Below are 23606 nucleotides of genomic sequence, written 5' to 3'. Positions count from 1 at the left end.
GGCTATAACAATTCTGTTCAAATTGACCAAAAACGTCTGTCACATATATGTGACGACGGGCTCTGATAACAAATCGATGTGTCACACATATGTGACGGCTGGTAGCGAACAAGTTAAGATGAAAAAAAAAACGAAAATAGTCAAACTTACCTCCTGAATTTCGTATACAGTAGGACCTCGATTAACCGGCTTGATCGGGAGACAAACAGCCCGGATAAGTTAACGCTCGATGGATAATCGAGACCCGAGGGACATAATTAAAATGTACATTATATTCCAAAATAACTTTTCTTCATAATATAATTATATTTAAACGGATGTTTGTTTATTATCGGGATCCGGTTAATCGAGATCCTACTGTATCTTTCACTATTGCGAGTAAATTATTAAGGGTAGAAAAAAAATCCAAAATACGTAGTTTTTGCAGGGAAACTGTAGCAGACTTTCCAGTACAAATTTTCACAGTATACTTATAAATATTTCAGTATTGTTTCTAATTATTTCTTTGAGAGGAAATTAAAATGCAGCCGCTTCTTAAAAGAGGCTGTCTCAGAAATAAAGAAACCATGCAGATTCTTATAGCTTGTCTTCGTTGATTACCAGGTTAAAAGATGATGCTGAAAGGAAGTACCAATTTAAATGAATATATTCCATCGGTTTAACAGAAATTTATTCTGCAACTTTAACAAAAATCGCACAAAATCTGAATATCCGGTAATGAAAATTACTAGACTGCGGATCTTTATGCATTTATGGCTTATAAAAATAGTCAAGAAATGCTGGAGCATTAAATTGGACAGAATATAGTACGATTTTTATTTATTTTCCATCTACAAATGTTACTACCAATAAAAATAGGATTCTATTTATTTGGTCTCACTTTCCTCAAATTTGTCTACAAATCTTGAATATTGCATAAACATCCGCAGTCTACTAATTACTTTCACAAGGCGATAACGCTACCGCGACACTAGTTACTTTTAGCGTTCGTTGATTCTAGTGGTACGAGATCTAATAGCTAGTTTTCTCTTAAGCAGACTACGATTCATTGTTTTATTGTTTTCACGAAGGTTTTCAAGTTGACGGTACTCGCAGCACTTCGTGTCCACTTACGCGTGGCTTATTAGCATTTTATTTAAAATCTTCATGGCCTACATACGGGACGAGGTGCAATGAACGTGTTAACCTCCTTAGACTTGACGGTACTCGGTAGTCCCATATATTTTAAGACTATCCTGAACGAAAATGCTTAGAACCTGGTTACTACTTGCAATTACTGCTTTCTTCAAGTCTTCTGAGCTGCTGTGGATCAGTGCCAACACTTATCGTTAGAGATGCCATATTTGGATGCAAAAAGCGGATGTTTCATTATGTTCACCTGGAATCTGGCTAATTCGCAGCCTTTTTTAAAAGTAATTTGTTAATACATTCCGTACGAATGGAATTTTATAAGACTATTAAAAGACTGGTAATATTAAATTTAATTTCTCCTCAGCGAACATTTCATTAAAGCATACTTCGATCTCATAGATTTCAATAGAAATTAAATGTATATTTTACTTATTTATATGTATTTTGACCGAAGGCCTGACACGACCGCGCATCAAAGTCGGCTTGTGTAACTTGAATATGTTCCCTTGTCAGTTCTGCATGGAAACCAAAATTAGGGGTAGTAATATCACATCTTCGAACTAACCTCGGCCATCCCCTAAATTCTCTACCCTTTTGGACTCTAGGGATTAGGGTCACATCAAACCTTCGATTAAGGGAGGATCTATAAATTATTCGAAATTAAACGAGCCCTGTACACGCACGGAAATCTAACCACCACTTTGACGTTCGTTTCTCCTTTGCCGTGCACTTATTGCAGTGAAGTTTCCATATTGGATTGCTTCGCAACAACGATTCTCTGTTAAACAATCGTACACATAGTTCAACGTTACTAATAACATCGTCTTATATACGGGATTCACGATTCTAGACTATTAAATATTTTTATATTTCATGTTGATCATAGTATCCGCTAAAATCGTCATTCCGATTAGTGGAATGGTCATATCGTCAAGCAAAAAGATAATATACGAGTCTACAAAAGTAAGTAATAAAACGAAACAAGAGAAAAAAGCTGATGGATATCGAGTAGAACTGTTACTTATGAATAGACAGCGGATCTGTATGCAAAATAAAAATTGTCTGTATCGATTGCAAGAGATAGAAACCAAATAGAATGTTATTTCTTCCTTTAATGTTTAATGTAATCTTCAATTTTTTAAATTGTTCAACTATTTTCAATTTCATCTACTCAATTTTACTATAAATGCATAAAGATCTGCTGTCTACTTATGAGATACCCGGGTTACCCGTGAGATACCTGGGTAAACAAAAATTACCCGGGCATCTCATGAATAGACTGCGGATCTTTATGCGAAATAAAAATCGTTTGCATCAATTGCAAGAAGCAGAAGACATACTACGATTACTTATTTTCTTGAACGATTTTAACCTTTAACTACCCGCGCCCTGAATTTTCACGTAAGATTGATATAGCTTTTACACCGGCGCGGGTAGTTAAAGGTTAATCCACAATTTAAATTAATATATCAACGTTCTTACCAAACGCTTTGCACCAAATCATTTATGCCATAAGTGCATAAAATCCCCTGCATACTCATGAGATACCCGAGTATATGAGATAGTTTTTATTATTATTACATGAAATTTATAGTAGGTTTTTAAGGTAATAATAGCCCTGACCAGTTGTGAGACCTCATGAGATACCGGGTAGTTTTGCTCTACCTAGGTAAAAGATGTAGCTCTAATATCAAGTAGATACCAGAAATGAACAAAGACGCTGAAAGAACTAAGCAAATAAGGATAAAATGAATGACCTAATCAGAGCTGCGAATCGCTTGATCACATACTATGGCAATAAGAATTGTATAATTCACAAAGACGCAGGCTAATAAATGCCCTACTCAGTTTGGGCCTTCAATCACCTCTAAATATAGACACATTCATAACGAAACCAAATATTGAAGCTTGTCTTTGCACTCATTCTTCTTTCAAAGATTGTAATCTGCACATTTGATGTTAACAGACATTATTATTGTATTCGCTTGTAGTTATTCTTTAAAGCAAAATCAATCCAGAAGAGTTTAAAGTGCTTAAAAAATAAAAAAGAAAGAATGACCAGAACATAAGGAAGTCTGAAGCGAATGTAGAAAGCGACGTTTAACGAAGAATCAACTAACGGCGAAGAAAGGATAAAAATCTGATGGACGGTTCTCGAATTGGCGAGCATTCTCCTGCGAGAATCACGAAAGAGCCGCAGTCAGGGGAGGATTTAAGGGAACGAGAGGATCGAGTTTAGCAGGGCAACCTCGAGGATCCTAATGAAGATCCGTGGGAAGCGCTTCCTCCGCGGTTCCATCATCCCCGACTATGGCGGCATCGAGTCGGCACGATTGAGATTTCTACGAGCAGGTGGTCCCCCGTAATAAATCGTATTGTAAGCAATCCCCTCGGGTAGCCACCTGCGAATCGATATCGCGACCGGTCCGAAGCGGCTCGCATGCAAATTCGAGGGAATCATGGGAGGAAAGAGTCCGGCTCTCTTCTCTTCCTGTCGCTGCCTCGCCTTCTACGCCACCCTTCTTGCCCTCTTTCATTCGCCTCCTTTTTCCTGTCGCGACCTCTTCTGCCTCGTGTTCAAGGGGAATCGGGGAGGATGCGAACCACAAGGACATCGGACGATCGAAAATCGGCGGATGAACAGTGGGGCATTTGGCCCGAAAAGTCGGAAAAAACTATTTTAGCGTTATTTATGGATTCACGGTCACAATACGTATAGTCGTTGAATTTGTCTTAAGCTGCGGACGCCATTAACCCCTTGCCGTACCTTTTCTTTTACGGTTACAGTGATTAGAACGTCTTTATCTAGAAATTTTATATTTTTTCTATGGCTACATTTATTTTAATCCTTAAATATCGATTACAAACGCGTCAAATTTTATTTCATCTAAAATGAAACGCGTAACATTCATATTTGTTAGACTTTGTTAAAAACCTCCATCACGAGTCTGGCTCGTCAAAATACGGCAAGGGGTTAACCGTAATCACTAGACTGCGGATTTTTATGCAACATAAAAAATGTTGGTATTGACAGCAGGACACAGGAGCCAAATAAAAATTGTATTCTTCTTTTAATCATCCTATTAAGCTGAAATTAATACATTGATGTCCTTAAATATTTTCAACATGTCCACTGCTATAAAATGTACGTATCCTTTTTTGTCACAAATGCATAAAATCCGCAGTCTAGTGATCACAAACGTAGGGGGGATAATAAGCAATATGGAGTCAAGCGTTAGTTCAAGGTTGTAAATACAAGTCGTTGTACAAATCTTCAGTCACGTCTGCTTCGTTAGTATACCTGTCATAGTGAGAACTTCGTGCAAAATAGAAAATTGAAGTGATAAAATCGAAGAGATCGTATGACAAAATAAAAAATATATTATCCGTGTATACCGTTCACAATTAATAAATCAACGTACAGAACATTCTTGCTCAGTATCAATGAAGTTCTACAATCAATGGAGTTCGATATCAATGAAGTTCAAGATCAAGTATGTTAGCACTTCAAAATCATGCGGACACGGAGCGATGGTGCTCGAGTCTCGATTGCTTAGAGTGCCAATAGATTCCACGTCTTGAATAGAAGTAAAAATGGTCTTGCCACTTTGTTTCTGAAAGTTTGTTATAAGTGGCGACAAGTGAGAACAGTCGCCCGCGACACTCGAAACGATCTGTCGCGGGTATTGAGTATGCCGATCAGCCAGATCGGCGATTACATCTCAAACTGTTCTCTTCTGTTGAAGATCGTACGTGGTTTTTCCACTGAGCCGTGAGAAACGAGTGATAGAGCACGGGTCGATGCTACGTTATGAAAGCGGCTATATAGCGTTGTTTGCTGTTTCACGACGGGGTTTTATGAAATTGCGCCGACCCAGTTCCTCCCCTCCCCTCTCTCTCTCTCACTCTCTCCTGGCCACGCTTTTTTCATTTGATTGGATTGGACGGTGTCTCGCGGATTGATTCTGCTTTAATTGGGACGGCCCGGTGGAAGTTACAGGATAGTTATAAACTGTGGGAACGTTGGTTCTAAATAGGCACACTTGCTCTTTGATCAGCGGACATTTTTCTTAGATGTGCATCCTTGCCAAACGTGTCCTTTTCTGATCTTCAAAATCTACATTAGCTGTGCAAATGAATTCTTGTCTTCATAGACTTCTTGTTCGTTTACAAATTGTCGGAACATGTTCTTGCAAACACTCCCCACAATTTTCTATACTTTTTACAACGTATTACAGATAACTAGAATTTTTATTTATTTTGGATCTACGAATGCTATTACCAATGAACATTTTATTTGGTACCACTTTCTTAAAATTTGTCTACAAAAATTGAAAATTGCATAAACATCCGCAGTCTACAGATAACTTATCGCTCGCGAGCGAAAGCCATCGTTGAGAATTATAACAGCCATCGAGTACGTTGCCTAATTGTTTAAATAAGAATTCAATTCTACACTGCGAGCCATTAAAGCTGTGTAAAGAAATTGCTCATGTTTATTTATACATTGTAAAGTGTATACCTCTAAAATATACATTGCAATTCAGTAGTTAATTACAACCCATACATAATTCAGTACTAATAGTATATGTACAATTTTGTGGTAGTCTATTCCATCGTGGATTGATTTAATCACTGTAATAAATCTTAGCCTATCCGTTTCCGTTCTACGAAACAAATTACTCCGATTTTATGGAATTTTTCTGGTCCGCCGGTTCTGTGTACTGTTGAAATATTTGGTACGCTTGTGCTATCAGGGTCAACTTGGACGGATAACTGATCATGGAATCAATCTTTTTACATCTTTCATCGCGTGGACAAATGAAAAGTCTAAATCCCCCCTTTGACGAACTCATATTCTTGGAGCGGGGTACGTTTATTCGACTCGATCAATTCCGAGCAGACAGAAGCGCAGATTAAAAAGTGATTAAGCGTCAAATTTCTCTCTGGATCTGATCGAGGCGACGGTCAAGTGGGGATCGATGGACAGGAAAATACTAGCCGCGAAAAAATCGCGAAACCGGGGCTCGGCTGTTCCATCGGACAAAGACACGCCGAGGGTGTCAGTGACCCTGTGGTCGAGGCTGCTGCTGCAGCAGGAAAACGTGGAACCGCTGCGCGAGTAGATATCGATTTGTCTGTGTTCGCTAGGAAAAAAAGTTGGCCGGCCTTCTGACGTTCGCCGCCGATATTGCCCGCAGTCCACGCTGACGTGCCGTTTACTCACTTCGACGACCTGTTCCTGGCCCCCAGGTTTCGCAGGTTACCTCCTGCCGCACCGTCTACTCGAGGAACACCTTTCCGGGACCCCTGGAGTCGCTCATCCTTGACTCTTCCTCTTCCGTTGCTACCTCTCGCGTTCCTCGAATCTGCTGACTTCATTCCTACCATTACGAAGAAATATCTTCTTTCATCGGGTGTACGCAAAAGCTTCGTCTTTTCGCTCCTAACCATTTAGAATTAATCTAGCCTTCATTTGTTCAGCCTCGCGGCCTGGAATCGGACTTGCTTTTACAATGGAACTAACATTCACCCATTTCCATTCGCTACTTCTTGGCTAGCCTATCCTTCCATCTTCCTCTCTTTATGCAAAATAAAAATTGTCTGCATCGCAAGAAATAGAAATTGAATTGAATGGAGAAATCATACATTGACGTCTTCAATTTTTTACATTTATCAACAATTTTGTATTTCATCTACTCAACTTTGCTATAAGTACATCAAGATCCGCAGTCTCCTCCGCATAAATCGCAAATCTTTGTGCAACAGAAATATTGTGCAAGCCAATCGTAAGGAGCCGCAGTTGAATAAAAATGTACTTCTTCTTTCGATCATGTAAAAAGAATATAGTATCCTTCAAAGACACGAAGGGACTAGATCCCGCTAACACTGCATGTTAATGTGACCATCTTTTTGGATCTCGCTCTTTCTATGGTGTTCAGTAGTTGGTGGAGTGCTACTTCTACCGAGTGTCCTGGTCTGAACGCATGTTCTGCTTTGTGTAACGGTATTTCCTTCAGGTGTGTGTTTTTTAGGAATCGATCGATTAATCGTTCTGTTGTCTTCAGTATGGAAGATGTGAGGCAAATTGGTCGGTATGCCTTGGGGCTAGTGTAGTCCGTTTTGCCTGGTTTGGGTAGGAAGATAACATTTGTGTTTGTCCATTCCTCCGGGATGTATCCTGTCGCTATGCTGGCTCTGATCAGCTTTGACTACTCATACATCCCCGCACTCACGCGCCCACACATACTTACAGAGATGACGCTTGTCGTTTAGTAGCACTGTTATGCAACAAGAAAGATTCACAACCAAGCAGTAATTTTAACTTCGCTCTATCTCCATGTAGAACATGAAAGGTGCGTCCTACGGATGCAGAGTGCTACGTGGCAAGCAGTGGAAATTAATTTGATAGCGCAACGCAACCTTCTAATAGATGAGCGGATGGCGGCAAGAGTCGCGAAGGCGAGCCGCGCGCTACCAAATAGGGTCGCTAATTCGATTCGCGACCCAGAAGAGCATCGTGCCCGACGTATCCCCGACTTCGTCAGCAGCCCGAGACGACCTCCCAGAAGCGGCAGACGGGCCGAGGAGCAGAAACCGCTTCATCCAACGACTTTCTGGCGTTCCTGTCGCCTTGGTAGTACCGCGACCCTCTCCTCGTTTCTTCCACGCACGGCAGAGAGAGCGTGACTCTCTCCTCGCCGCGGCAGCACCGGTTTGGTTCCCCGAACCGGTGACCTCCCCCTCGGTTCTCTGTTTCTACCCCTTCGTTCTTTCACCGGAGCCAGCGACCGAGAAGGTCTCCCTTCGTCTATCTTCCCTCTCTCTCTCTCTCTCTCTCTCTCTCTCTCTCTCTCTCTCTCTCTCTCTCTCTCTCTCTCTCTCTCTCTCTCTCTCTCTCTCTCTCTCTCTCTCTATCCCTCCATCTCCCCCTTCACTGCCCCTCGCACGGCTCTCTAGCGTGACATTCCGCGAGCATATTGTGCAATTCTTTAACACCGAACATCCTGCTCTAAATAACTCGTCTCTCCCCGCGCGGATAATTGAATCCCTCCACTCCGCACTGTGGGGTAAACCGATGAGTTTTGTGTCAAAATCAAAGAACTTTCGATAGAAATCAGATAGAGCGATGATTTTTCTTTTAAATTATAGCTGAAATATTGCAGAATATGGGTACAATAGAGAGATTATGGTACGAACGTTTTTTAACCTTGAAGGTCTGTGTTAAACTTACAGAATTTCGAGAAAATTGTGGTTTTCTGCTGCAAATTTAACACAGATTTTCAAGGTTGAAAAATGTCCGTACCATAATCTCTCTATTTTTCAGCTTTAATCCAAAAAACACACAATCTTCGCTCTATCTCATTTCTATCGAAAGTTCTTTGATTTTGACGGTTTACCAAACCTCGAACACCTCTTTCCGCCAATTCGGGATTCCTGCGTTCCTGGATGTCTTCCACCCCGTCCGAAATACCAGCTACGATCGCGAATATCCTCCTGATCGCGAAGATCTCCCTCGTTTCTCCACGCCCAACCGAATTCTCGGCGTGAAACTCCAAATAGACCTCCCCCTTCTAGAACAGCTTCTCCGTGGGTGTATCGCGGTCTTCTACTTCGGCCCGGGGACACCTCCTACGAAATCTCTTCCTGATCGCGGAGATCTCCTCTATTTCATGCTCCAAATACCTCCTTGATCCGTGTCTAAGAACACCTCCTCCCGAGTTACTTATCTCCGAGCATCTTCTTCCCCGTTCGAGCCACCTCCACCGTTTGTAAGCGTCTTCCTGGTCGATCGTATCTCCTCTATCTCACGGTTCAGGACACCTCCTCCGCCGAGAAACCTTTTTCCTCTTCGTGTCCCGGACGGACACCTCCTCGGCCCCACTGTTTCGCGCATCGAACAGCTCCTACGTCGTCTCGGTTCTCTCGTTCGCCTGTTCACCCGCTCGTGTCGTTTCTGTTCCCGTTCGTTCCCGTTGTCGCGTCCCGTCGCGTCACCTTACATTAGAGCCGTCGTGATTCTCGAGAGACCTCTTCGCATTTTCTGCTGGCTCGGTAGCATGGGCAGCCAGACGCAGACGTGCAAGATGGCACGCCCAGCTGTCGCCACGCAGACGCCGTCGTCGCTGGCTGTCGACGCGTAAGCAGGATCGCATGTGCTACGCGTCCACTTGACAGTCCGGTCAACCGGAAGCTCGAGACTGACAGCAAGATTGCCGAGCTTCGGGAACGCGGCGAGACGAACTTGAACTTCGATCGCTACTTCGTATGGCTGCCATCTAGTCTGAGGGACTTGGAGCATTGATTCGTTTGTATCGTATCTCTAAGTACGTGGCCAATTTCTTCAACTCGAGATGCTCGATTGAGACAGTATGCGGATTTTATGCATTTATGACAAAAATGGGTACGTATAATTTAAAATAGTGGAGGTATTAAAAAGATTTAAGGCCACCAGTGTATTAGTTTCATCTTAACAAGATGATCAAAAGAAGAATGAAATTTTTATTTGGCTCCTGTGTCTTTCAAACAATGCAAACATTTTTTATGTTGTATAAAGATTCACAGTTTACTGATGACAAAAGCCTTTTTACATAGACACGACCGCCACACACCCGTCTTCTCCATTAGAAGATCAAAGTTTGTCTCGTTCTCAGGCATTAGCCTTTTACGAGAAGTACTTTCTTATTTATGTATACGGGGATTTAATATGTAATCTTACATATTACAGCATACAATTTTTCTTCTGCGTAAAGATCCCCGAAATCAGATTCATTGTGACATGAGAGTTTCCAGGATTGAACGAACTCTAAAGCGTTTAACCCTTCGCACTCGGAGCTATTCTAATTCGAAAATATAAAATATTTTAAGAAATAATTCGATTTTGTATGATTTTCTTAATTTTATAAATATAAAACTGATATAATACCTCGTACAAAACTTTTAGTAGTTTATTAAAATATTAAATGGGTTTAGTAATTTATTAAATATTGAATAATGCTGTATGTACATTATCCATTACCCAAAATATTGTTTACATTATTAAATCTGTTGATATCTAATCAATTACTAATCGTTTAAGTATTGTACGAGGTATTTCATCAATTCGTATCTATAAAATGAACATAAATTGTATAGAATGGAATTATTATAGGTCCGAAGAAATTATTAATTTTCGAGTTAAAATGGCTCCGAATACAATGGGTTAATATGTCTAGTTTCGAGGAAAATGTTTCAATTCGAGCGACCCGCGTATCAAAATATTGAATAAGGTTCGATCGTGAGTATTACGATGCTCATTTTCGAATTCCCGTCGTGTCAGCTCTGCGACAACGTTAATCCGTTCACGTAATCACGCGGCGATTCAGTCGCGACGAAACAATCAGCGCTATCAGCGCTGCGTCGTCATTATCATCGACACACGACGCCCGGTAGTCACCATTGGATGTCGAAACGGATTTTATCTATAATTCCATCAACTGTATTATAGACAATGCTCTTTTATGAAGATGGAAGTTGAGATTAGCGTGCGGTTTATTCATAACCCAATAGCATCATTATAATCATTTTCATAGAAAGTAAATGTATTTACAGCCACTCAGAGAATGCAGAATTTATATTTCGAACAATTTTAGATATTTTGAACCCTTCGGCTAACTGTATTGATGCCGATATGCGTGTCCACTAAAATTTACGCTAATAATTATTTCAAGTGTACCTATTTTTAGATTTAGATGAAATTTTACTATCTCGCTACGTTTCTACTTACCATTTCGATAGAAATAAATATTAAATATAACTTCGTCGAGTTATTGCATTTTTCAAGTAAATTTCTAAAGTCCACTTAAAGATTAAGAATTCTAAGAATAGTTTCTTTGATATTTCTAATACAATTCCGTGTTTAGTATCAATGCAAGCTATTGTTGCATGCGATTCAATCGCATCTGCCCCAGTTTCGAATTATCGACATGTGCGCGTAATTCCAGGCCTGGTTTAGGCCCTTGCTATCCCTTTCTACGTTCTGTCAGGTCACACAAAAATAGTAGAACTATACGATCCAAGAAACAGCATGGACCCGAGGGTTTTTCTTAGATCAAGGCTTTATTGCAGATCGAATCTCATTGGTCGCGAGGTGCCCGGCAGTTTATCACGGGAACGAAATTCTTGAATTCGATCGTTCTTCCACCGGAAACACGTCGACCGATTCGATTGGCAATTCCTCAGCCGCCTCGCGGATTTCCTTTGTGTTTTTCCAAACATTTCTCACTCTCTCTCTCTCCCTTTCTCTGTCTCTCTTCGTCTTGACTCTCTGTCCCAGCGTCCTCGCGACGAGATTCGGCTCGGCATTTCCATTCCTCAAGTACGTATGAATATCGTGCTATGCAAACGACCGTCCCGCGTCGACCGCCATGCGCAACGATTTGCATAATTGCCAACGGCGCACGGTGGAACAGCGTAATTGGCGTCGTGTCTTTTTCACCGTGTATCAATGCCGCCGCCCGTCTCGCAAACCACGATAAACGCACGGTTATCGGCGAGATACCGATAAATTGTTAAACGTGTCGGTGGTGGACGCTGATACGGCGGATATGTCAGTATCGCGCCCAAGGAAGAACTTATTTCCGATAGCGGCCTACAGCGTTACTTCATTTTCGCATACATTTGCCTGGAAATTGCTGCTCAATTTTCCCTTCTCGATCGCGCAACGCCAGGCTGATGAATGAACCTTTGCATGCTCGGCGGTCTGAATTTTAATTGGGATTATCCATTTCCTAATTTATTTATGCCTTGGCGTACGATTAATATACTTGTTTCTGGCTATACCTGCCTCTGCATCTGAGAGTTTCTGTCGATAGTTGCGCTCGAGAGAGTACTCTTAATTTGCGTGTCCATTGGAGAGTACTTCAGAAATTTGTTGCTCTCGGAGATTGACGCGAGAGTCAACTATCGGAAAGTCCTCATATTAGGTATGTGGACATTTGAATTACATGGGTGTAGCTCTCAGATGAATTTCGATAGTTGTACCTTCGACTCCGAATCCGAGTCCAATGCCAATTTCCGACGCCAATTTCGACTCCGACTCCAATTCCGACTCCGACACTCCGAATTGAAAAAAATATGTTCTCAAAATAATTAAGAGTTGTAATAAAACTGAATAAACAGTTGAAATATTGTGTTAAAGTCTAAGAATATGGAACAGATAACTCTGATACAATACAGTTTACGTATGTACAGTACAGCCTCTATAGTCGCAAAAAGATCGTACACGATGAATGCAAACAAATATCCCTTCTACTGTAGCAAACTGATCTCGGCTCGGGTATATCGGTGTGAACTACTACTAATGCGACGCGAAGAGTTGCAGTCGCCGACACAGTTCAAATACCCGCGCGTCCTCACAACGTAATACCATTATAAAATTTTTTATTGTTACTTATTTTTTTATATGAAACTTTTACCAATATATTTGTGGCATTTTTCTGATTAAAATAATACCGAACACGATCTAATTTCAACTGTATTTACTGGTCTAATCGACGATGAAAATTTCGGGCGCAATGGAGGACAGCGTATGGGAAAGAAAGAGACGCGGAGTGTCAGCCGCGTGCGGTCTCTCTTTACACGCGCTGTCATTTTCTACGTTCGGCTCGGTCTTTGAAGCTCAAAAAAATAGTGTCCGTTAACGAATTTTGTAAACGAATCTCCCCGAGGCTTTTGCAACTACAGAGGATTTACAATATGTATAATAATGGCAGAGAAATCTAACTATACATAGAAGACCTACAGACATACGAATGGCGTTCGTATAATTGATAGTTGCTCGCCGAAGGAAAAATTGAACGTAACCATTCGCGAGTTTCAACTTACCGTTCGCTCTCGAAGTTTTTCGTGCAGCTCTCCACTAGCACTCTCAATACCGTGTAAACTACGGTTGCCAGAAATGTTTTATCCAAATATAAAAGAAGTAGTGAAAACTGCAATTATGTATATATGAGATAGGCTCAAAATATAGGAGTTCAAGTAAAAGAGGTACACAGCACATTTTAACCTTTTTTATTCAAACAAAGATTTTTGAAAATTATATGCCATTCAAATATGATATAGGAGATCAAGTTCAAAGTTCAAATATAGAAGATCTGGCAACCCTAGTGTAAACTGACGAATTTCGCTCTCGAGAGTAACTCGCCATAGTTTTACTCTCATTGTCAGATGGACACGTACCTTTATACCCGAAGTAATCGCCAATTTCGTGTGTACAAATAAAATATAGAAATTACGTAACTGTATAAATGTTATGTAAATGTTGAAAATATCAGAATATTCAATGATTCGAGAGTCGATTTCACAGTGAAGCGACACTTTCGACCTGGATCGAAGTCGCAGGTCCATCGAGTTGGATTGTTAATTACTTTCGCCAGCCACGAACGAGTTCGCCGAATAAAATTAAATTCAATTTGCAGATAACGGAGCGATAAGACGGGAGCAGTCGGGAACAGCTTCTCACCTGTTCGAGGAAAGACATCGACGCCGGCAGATGTTCCCGGTGAAATCTTCAGCGGAAGCCGGACGGTCGTGCAACCGACAATTTGCAACAAAACGCGACACACGACATTAACCATGTTGCTGTCGAGCGAGGGACGTATGCGGCTCCTTTGCCTCGGGGATAACATTAGCTCGATGCACATAAGGACAATTTTAGCGACGAATAATTCAAATTGATCAAATGGAATTGGGTTAAACTATACTTATACCTTTTATTTTTTAATAATCAACATATAAATTGATATTTGCGATCACAGAAACGCTCCGTTGTATAATTTAAACTAACAAATTCATGTTTGCACGTGATTTTTAAAGAATGTATTTGTTTATAGTGCTCGCAATAATAGTAATAGGATTTAAATAATATAATTTTTAACATATTATATTTGTTTTCAACTTATAAAATATTCCAACAAAGTGGTTCTTTATAATTTCACACACCACATGTCGAAGAGTGACAACTCCGATCTTCAGAAGTAAAAACTAGCGCGTTTAAACTGACACCTCTTAATCGAAGAGCCTTTATTTTCAACGTATAAAATGTTCCAACAAAGAGGTACATTTCTATTCGATATTTCTATGTTGCGATTTAGAAAATTATTATTTTGCTGAACGTACGCGCTATATTTTCTGAAACATGATGAAACAATGGCTGCAAATAAGACAAGAAATACGTAACAGCACTCGTAAATGCAAGAGGCTGTTTTGCTCGTTCACGATAACAAGACAAGAATGAAAATGATTATGAATGCGTTGAAAAAGAGTGACCGTTCACGTCTGCGACCATAAAGCGTTCCACGAAGCTAAGATAAAATATGTACGCGCCGGTATCCTTGAAGTGGTTAAGAAATATTATAATTAATGAAACTATAGCCGTCGAGGGTTTTACTCGAAATTCGGACATTTTCTGCGCGCGAACCTAATAATCGTCGGCAGGGTCGGTACGCTGGGAGTGAAATCGATGGAGGATTTGCATGCTCGAGGACGTTTTACGGCGAACCAGTTAAGTCTTTAATGCGCGCTGCGTTATAATACCGGTGATTCGGGCGTAATTCGACTTCTCGACGAGAGCCGCGACACGCCGCGCGCCAGCTTTCCTCGAAGAACCACGCTAACTGTGAAAATATGCGGAAGTCAGCGTGTCGCGCTACGCAGAATGGTATTTCAGGGTGAGTCGCTCGATTTTCAGAACACTGGTTGAACAAGTGAGCTCGAGGACTCGCGAGTTTCAATTTTAACCCGTTCGAGTTGTTCGACGAGCTCAAACATTTCAGAAATTTTCATTACAAAGATCTGATTTTAAATGCATCATAAAGTGAAAGATCTGATTTTAGAATGCAAATCTTGTGAAACGTTTTGGAGATCTGACGATTTATCCTACACCATTTGCGGTATCTTCAATTTTTATTTAGGTGTCTAACTTTCCCTTAGACAAAGTTTATTTTGATGTCGATCAGTGGGGTTGTGGACAAGCAAATTGATTGACAACAGCATTATGCGATGTTTGACCAAAATGTGCTTTAACTTTTAATTACTTGCATGTATTATGTACAATATCAACACTTTAAATTTAGTGTTTCAAGCTTAAACAAAGGTGTCGGCACAGTATGTATTATAGTAGTAACTCTATTGAATAAAAATTCATTTATGTTGGAGTGATGTAAAGATCGAAATTGGGTGGTTTCATCCCTCACTCTCGAACAACCGCAACCAAAAATGAAAATTGTGGTACGCGAACGTTGCGGATTAGTCACGATGATTTCGAGCGATCCCGAGGATCGAGGGGGTCCGGGGTCATTAATCATCGGTCGGCCGGCGAGCCGGCGATCTAGGAGGGCCGGCCGAAAATGGCGGTCTACCCGCCGAATTGCAGAAACTACGGAGCCCGGCTCCTTCCGCGATTGGCCGACTCGCCCTTGGCTTTTCGCAAGGGACGAACGACTTTATTCCCGCATTCCCCGAGAAGCGTCGCCATCCTGTGACGAGCTTTCGAAGCTCGCTACGAAGCTTTCGGGGATCGCGCTTGCGCGTATCGAAGCTGATATTCGTTTCGCAAGCGACCACCCACAACACCTCACGCAGGCGGCTTTTTCGCTCGGGTTTTCGCGTCCAGGGGTTGGTAAACCCGTGACGGGGGTTGCGATTTTATCGGCCGCGGAGGAATTGGACCAGCGGCTTGAGGAAAATCTCGCGAGCGCTCTGCTCGTCCTCTCGAATCCCGCTGGAGAAATCAACCCCTTCATTCTTCGCTCGAGGGGGTTCATTTTGTTTAACTGGGCTGGGACGGGGGCGAGTTCAACCCTCGGAAAAATGAGCAAGTTCTTTCTGAGAAAGCTACGATAATATGAAATTACTTCTATTCTGTCGCGTTCAAGTAATTAATACAATTATTTGTTTCGGCTTACGAACTTATTAATTTTATGTAATTTAGACAAGTGTGTATCCAAGGCAGTCACACAGGAATCATTTCAGTTGGTTGGGTATTGAAGGGTTAACAAATGTGTGTTTCTGTGGGGTAAACTCCGTGATTTATTAAAAAACAACAGGCATGAATTGTGGAGCGATCTATTCGAGAATATCTCCTGAAAATTCGAATGGAAACGTTCAATTTACAAGGTCGCTGCAGACATTTTCTGGATTGGTGTCTTCGACCCTCTCGCACTCCTCGGAGTAGTTGCACTTCTCCTGTAATTCTCCATTTCTATTTCACATTTGGAAATGTAAGATTGAAAGATGAATTAAGCGTAAATTAAATATGCATATCAAATTACAATCTACCCGCGACCGTGTACCGTGCGAGGATTAAGAATGGCGTTTCAGAAAGAGAAATGAACGGGAATAATTGAATGAATAAACAGAATTCGTAACCCTCATACAAGAATCTTCCGAGAAGACGACACGCCAGTTAACGAGAACATAGTCTCTTCCGTCGATTCAGCCGCGTTTCCCATGTTTCACAAGACACTTCCGGCGTTCACAGGAAACTGTCCCCGAAACATTCCCAGATATCTTGCGAGGAGAGCATCGTTTCTTCGGGGTGCGTTCTCACAGGACGGTCGAAAAGTCACGCAATCCGTATCCCGATCTACAGCCGTTTCCAATACAGTTTGCGCGACATTTCGGCCATCCGGCGGGTTTTATCGTCCGTTTCCGCCAGTAAATTATGGCGTCCAGACCTGTTCGCGGGTATTCAGTGAAATTTCGTTTCGATTCCGTTCGTCCGCTCACGGAAGTTGCACTAAGCACATATACATACACGAGCCTCTTTCAAAAGAGATAAAAGACAGACCGCCGACAACGGACCATTCTCTAATCGTTCGATTCACCGAAATACGTGTCCAAGTCTCTGAAACGGGAATACTACTGTACATCCGCTCGAATGCCAACACAACCTTCCATTCATAAAATTCATGAACACTCTGCGCAAGTTCGACCGACATACTTTCCTTTGACAGGGGGTGGCTCGTTCCCCTCGCATACTCGGCTTCTTGCCCCTTCTGTTGGCTCGTTCTTCCGAGTTCGTAGTTCGCTAAACCCAAGTACGATCACTACACTGGAATGATAATCTCAGAAATTAATCTTCTTCATTATCTCGTAATATTTCTTATTCTTATCAGCCTGTTTACGATCTATGACACTTAGACTGCGGATTTTATGCGTTCATGGGAAAAATCGGTTAGTAGAAAATAAAACTGTGAAGGCAGCCGAAGCATTCGACAATATTGTTAACTTACTTTCGGATTACTTTCGTTCATTTCACTTACTAAAATTTTAATCATTCAGTTATGATTGAAAAGATGCCACTCGCGATCGGAGATGATACAATTTATCAATTGTATCATGTATAATGTATCATATAATCAAATAAAAAGAAATATTGAACCAAACGTATTTGTTGTATGTGCCGTACTAATACGTATACATTTCACCTTTATGTGCAAACTACGCCAATAGAGAACATTAACCCTTTGCAGTCGGAGCTATTTTAATTCGAAAATGAAACATTTCTTCCGATCTAGAATAATTCCATTCTATACAAATTTATTTCATTGTATGAATATATTTATATAATACCTCATACAATCCCTAAATGATTATATCCTTGTATCCTTTCGGCGCAATTGGTCGAACTTTTGCGCCGAAAGCATTAATAATTAAATATTAATCCCTAAATGTTTAGTAATTAATTAGATGCGGATATATATATATATATAATAATGTAAACAATATTTTGAAAAATGGTACAGCAATTTTTAATGACGCCTCAGAATCACCACTCGACTGCTAAGGGTTAACGTGTGAATCAATGCAATTGTCATTGCAGTGCGTTCAAGACCTGCTCGACCACTTCGCCCCGAAATGGCTGATCTCGCCCCCAATCTCCACCCCTTTATCAAATGAATTGAGCAAAGAGCTTCGAACGGTCGGAGAACCACCGAAACCAGATGGACGAGCGACCATCGACCTGGCCGACCGAGAAGCCCCGATGATCCACCGGGCAACAAGCAATCGCAGACCTGGCATGGACCCCGAGGCCACCCCCCGTGGAACTTTCACCGTCCTGTCCCTTTCCCTTTCAGCCTGTCGACGGATGATCGGGGGTTGGCAATCGGTGCACCCTGTGTGACAGTCGACGTGCAGCTCGTTCCTCCGGTGTCGACCACGTGCGCGCAAGCGTCTCTCGGTGACGCAACACGTATATACTATGGCAGAGTGACGTAACGCGACGGTGCGCCTCTCTGCTCTCCTCTCCTCCCCCGCGGAGCACAGGCTGACGACAAGAGCTGACCGAGGACGACGTTATCGAGTGGAGGTTAGGACGTCGGCCGGTTGCGCTTGCGTGCGTCCTCGTTTCCATCCGTTCGTTCGCTGGTTCCAGCAACACACGTACACAAAGGTTCGTCGGTCGCTACGCCACGATTTCTCCTCGCGAGAAATCCTCGTTTCCCGGCCCGGAATCCGCTCGGTCTCCGTTTCGAGGAAACCTTTACGAGACTTTTCTGCTGTTGGTGTCGGCCACCGCCGATGGTCACGTGACGGACACACACACACAAAGTGCCGGCGAAACGAATCGCGAGGGAGACACGCGCGCGAATCCGCCCCAAAGTCTTCTACGCTTGGCGTTTATCGCCGAAACCGGCTCCCGGAGAGCATCGTGTGGGTGGAAACCCGTGTGTGATCGATACCGGACCAGCAACCAGAAGGTGAGTCAAGCGAGCAGTCGACCAACGTTCCTTCTACTTCTACTTCCGCTTCCGGTTACGGTCTCGCTTCTTCTACGTGTCCAACTTCCACTCCAGAGGACACGCGACAATCTCCGAGCACCGCGACCAACAGCCCCTTATCACCTGCCCTCTCGCACAACGGGGGTCAAACTTCTCGCGCATGGGGATTGTATACCCCTCTGTTCTCGCTTTGGGGGCTAGGGGATGCGCGCTGGATCCGCCGCGCTGGTTACCCGCGAAACTTTCGATCCAACGAGTACGGGAACGCTCTAGAGGGAGGAGCGGGTTTTCGGGGGTAATGGGAGGCTAATTGCTGTCCACCATCGAACCAGCCTACCGGCGATGTTGATGTTTGTCGGATGGTGCGGTAGGCTCGGGATCTAGGTCAGTGGTCGGTGGCGGCGCCGCTGCGATGCTTTCACCCTACCCGGGGGAAACGGGTGGTAAGGGGTGCAACGGCGCGGCGCCGAGAACGAAATTGCCAAGTGTTTTCGCCTGGCCTCTTTTTCCACGGTTGGGAGTCTGTGATCGTCCGCTGACGGGGCTGCGGGGAAAGTGAAGTGTCTCGGACTGGGACGGTTTACTTGTTTGATTGGGTTCGTTGCTTGGAGATAAGCCGCTTCTTAACCCTTAACACTCGAATGGTGATTCTGCGAGGCGCCACTAGAGATTGCTGTACCATTATTCAAAATATTGTTTGTGTTAAATGTGTCGGTATCTACGGTTAGGAGCGAAACCGATCACGCACACTTTAAATCAGAATAACTTTTTTATGGATGGACCAAACGACTTCAATCTCCCTGTAAAGCTAGAAGAATTAGTTTAAATAATAAAATCAGTTTAATTAAAAAATGCATTTAGTCGGAATTGTGAAAAGCAATAGTAAAAATTGATTTTTACGACTCTTTTAGCTGAGCCAATAATGAAAATTTAAAAGATGTGTTTGGTCAACTCGAATAAATTATGTACGCTCTGAAAATTTCAGTGAAATTGGTTAATTGCTTTACGAGTCATAAACGATCAAGAGTGGTAAAAAGGCCGATGATCTTGAAAAATTCCAATTTTTGCCACTTTTGATCGTTTAAACTCGTAAACCAATTTTAATGAAATTTTCAGAACGTATATAATTTATACGAGTTGACCAAACACATCTTTTAAATTTTCGTTATTGGCCCTGTTAGAAAAGTCGTAAAAATCAACTTTTACTATTGTTTTTTACAGTTCCGACCAAATGCATTTTTTCAGCATATTTTTTAGACGTCATTTACTACACTCTAGCCTTACAGAGACATTGGAGTCGTTTTATCCATTCATAAAAAAGTTATTCTGATTTAACCCTCATCCACACGACGTGGTACCCGGGTACCTATTTCAAATTCATGCAGAATCGTATAAAAAATTACCCGTGTGGATGAGAGTTAAAGTGTGCGTGATCAGTTTTGCTCCTAACTGTAGTCCATTACAAACTATTTAAGTATTGTGTGAGGTATTGTACCAATTTCGTATCCATAAAATTTCGGGGAACCATAGGGAATGGAAATATTCTAGGTCGGAAGAAATGTTTAATTTTCCAGTTAAAATAGCTCCGAGTGCAAAGGGTTAAAGGAAATTAACAATTTTAACACGAAAACTAAACATTTCTTCTGACCTAGAACATTTCCATTCTGTGTATATGATTTATTTCATTTTATGCATATATTAACACATTACCGACCAGTGATTATTGCATAATTTTGAAAAATCTATGGTACATGGCTAAACACTTTTTAATGGAACCTTCAATAGCAACAGCAATTTTAATTGTGAACTAACAAATCACCCTAAATAACGTCATCTAATAGTTTCATTTAAGATTACAATGTAAAAGCAAATTTCTATGTTTTCTTTTGGTACAGCGCAATTATCTAAAATTCTATTAATAGGCTTCCGGTAGGTAAAGTGTTAACATAACACTGACATAGCAGTGTTTAGTGGTGCCGAGTGTAGCCACTCGAGTGCTAAGGGTTGAAGGAGCCATCAATTGTGAACGGGAAACTGTTGAAACGGGAAAGCTTCTGTAAATCGTACACGGAATCTTGGAATCTTCCGACTCTGTCTATTTTGAACGGTGAATTCTCGACTTTCGTCGCATTGAGATCAACGTGGAGAAACTATTGTTTACACTCGGTACAGTCGTTTGGATTTTGTCATATTGCGAAAAGAAAAAGAGCTGCTTAAGTTTCTCATTTCGTTTAACGGAATTCAGAGACGTGTTCAGAGAAGTGGAAGAAGAGAATTCACCCTTCGAAATGAGCACGGGTATTCTGAGATTTATTTTACAGAAAGTTGCAGGAGTTCAGGAGTTGAACAATTTTTCGGTTACATTTTAGTGCTTCTTGAATCTTGTGGAGTAATGTACTATGTGCTATAGTGGATATCGGATTAGTGCGTAGTCCTGTCGTTCATAGTTTAATCTTCACTTCACCTTGGAAATGAGCATTTCTTTACGTCGTGTGTTTCTCATGATTGTCATACTTCCTGCACTGAATAAACATTTGCAATTACCAAATATCGCTATTCTCATTTCTAATCCTGGCAAACCTTGAAGACTAGAGGTGCAACCGGAAAACAGAAGCTTCCGGAACTTCGAAATGGCGCGAGCGAAAGCGTCGACCGTTGACGTCAGACTGTACGCATTCGGATATAACCTGGGAACAGAACTTGGATGGAATGGTGGGTAATTTTCCGGGTATTGTTACGGCCGAGTTTTTCAATAAATAATGATCGCACGGTGACCTTGAACGGCCGAGCCAAGACTCACGAGGAATTTCAAGATGGAGGTCGGTCTAACCTTTCCGCGGTGGCATTTAATCGATATCGAACCGCGGTTTCAAAGTCGTGGGCTTGTGCATTCTCTGCTGGGTGTAACACAACGATAGGGAGAAAAAAAAAAGGAAAACGGTGAAACACCATCGCGCCGGGAGGAGAAACGCGAAACTTTCGAGCACGCTGAAAATTCCGCGCTCGCTTACGCAACGCGTTCGCGTAGCCACTGAGTCACGGATCGCTCGACGATCTGGTTAATTAAGTGATTCGGCCGGTCGCGGTTATCGTAGAAAATTGTGCAACCGCGCGAAACGCCAGCTCAACACGCACCCGGTCACGTGCGGAATGTTATTTCGTCTATGTTTTACATAAGATCGCGGGCGCCGTTCTTTTTATTTCCTTGCCGAGCTGCCATTAGGAAACGCGAACCGGCGACAATAATTAACGTACGTGCAAATTGGGACGCGAGACGTCTATACCGGTTTCTAAGGACGATCATGGCGGCAACGAACGCTTATCTGCCATTTTCCGCGATGTACCCTGCAACACTATCCCAGGCAGAGTTGTGTTGAATTACAATTGAATTACCTCACGAATTATAATTACGAAGGAATTCAATTACATTGCATTCAAGTAATTAACAATTAAATGAAGCGAGAGGCTCGAATTATCTAATGCAATTACAATGTAATTCAAATACATAAAATACAATGTAATTCGATTCCTCCGATCTCGGGTTTGCATGCAATTAGGCTTGGACGCTCTGCACGTTTCGAATTATGACTAGACAACGGATTTTATGCATTTATGACAAAAATCAGTAGGTGAAACTGTGAAAACAGTTTGTTGAAAACAGTAAAAACATTTACAAATTGTAAAAACACGGAGACATTATTGTCAATGGATTAACATTGTTTACGCGAGAAATAAATCTTGATTCAGCTTCATTCCCATGCAAATGATGTATAAACACTTTATTTTGCATAAATATCCGTTGTGTAATTCTGATATTAATCTCCAGGACATCCAACATATTTAGTGGATAAAATTATTATGGAGGTTTTATTGCGCATGAAGATCCGCAGTCCAATGTATGACAAATATGGCGTCCTCGTAAAGGAAAATCGCTCTTTATTTGGCAGGTCACCCTTAATCCTCTGGCCAATAATTTTTCTATAACCGTTAAATCGATAAGGATGTATCCCATTATTTCGCCTAATCGTCAATTCTTTGCCAATATTTCATGGAAACGTTCCGATGGAAACCGGTATGGAATTCGACGGTATTACTCGGTTCTCGCGTGTCCGCGCGCCATTATCGTTAACGATATTATCATTTTTTTTTTCCATTAGTCCGTCAAACGACGTATCCGGACGCGGGTTCTAATAATAACGTCAGAAACGTGACGTGTGCCACTTCTATCCTCTAACGTACACACACCCACTTGTACGCTTGTGTATCCGACAAATTTTTCTGCCTGCGAAGTCTCTCCAACCGAGGTCGACTCTTCGCGATTTTTTCCCACGAATAACTATTTCCGTCTTTTGATTAATGAAAATGTAGACGTGCGTCGACTTTGCGTTTTATGAATAATTTTCGTAACGAACCTAGAACTTATATTGCTTGTATATGGTAAAAGTTCGATCTATGAATAACCTCTGGGTCCATGTATTGATCATTTCTTACTATTGTAGTTTGGTGTTCCAATAAACACGTGTCGTTTGAAATGGAGTAAATTAATTAATTTAGTTGCGTGCTTGAGTTATCCCTCTTCCTCCCCTAAGTGACGCAGATTCCACCCCTATCCCTATTTTCCAACCTCATCAATGTACGTAAGAGGTAGAAAATGTACTTGAGTTGTATGGCGCATCTGAACTCGTATGGGAAAACAATTGGGGCATGGGA

At 41.8% G+C, this 23606-nt stretch overlaps 1 protein-coding gene across 4 annotated transcripts in view; it reads left to right on the top strand.

Annotated features, from left to right (window-relative positions):
• The first annotated feature begins 18428 nt into the window (after positions 1-18428).
• Positions 18429-23606, top strand: part of LOC143210520 (ras-related protein Rab-37) — a 138172-nt gene continuing 132994 nt past the window's right edge. The window contains exons 1-2 of one of the 4 annotated variants that reach the window (XM_076427446.1): positions 18917-19492; positions 21266-21608. The gene's annotated coding sequence lies outside the window, so the exon portion shown is untranslated. Of the gene's footprint in view, positions 18876-18916; positions 19493-21217; positions 21609-23606 lie in introns of those variants that run through there. The other 3 variants (XM_076427437.1, XM_076427428.1, XM_076427496.1) reach the window with 3 other exon arrangements.

This window comes from Lasioglossum baleicum, chromosome 1 (assembly GCF_051020765.1).
Source record: "Lasioglossum baleicum chromosome 1, iyLasBale1, whole genome shotgun sequence".
Classification (NCBI taxonomy): domain Eukaryota; kingdom Metazoa; phylum Arthropoda; class Insecta; order Hymenoptera; family Halictidae; genus Lasioglossum; species Lasioglossum baleicum.
The sequence above is the reverse complement of the archived record's forward strand: the minus strand, read 5'-3'. Positions and strand labels throughout refer to the sequence as shown.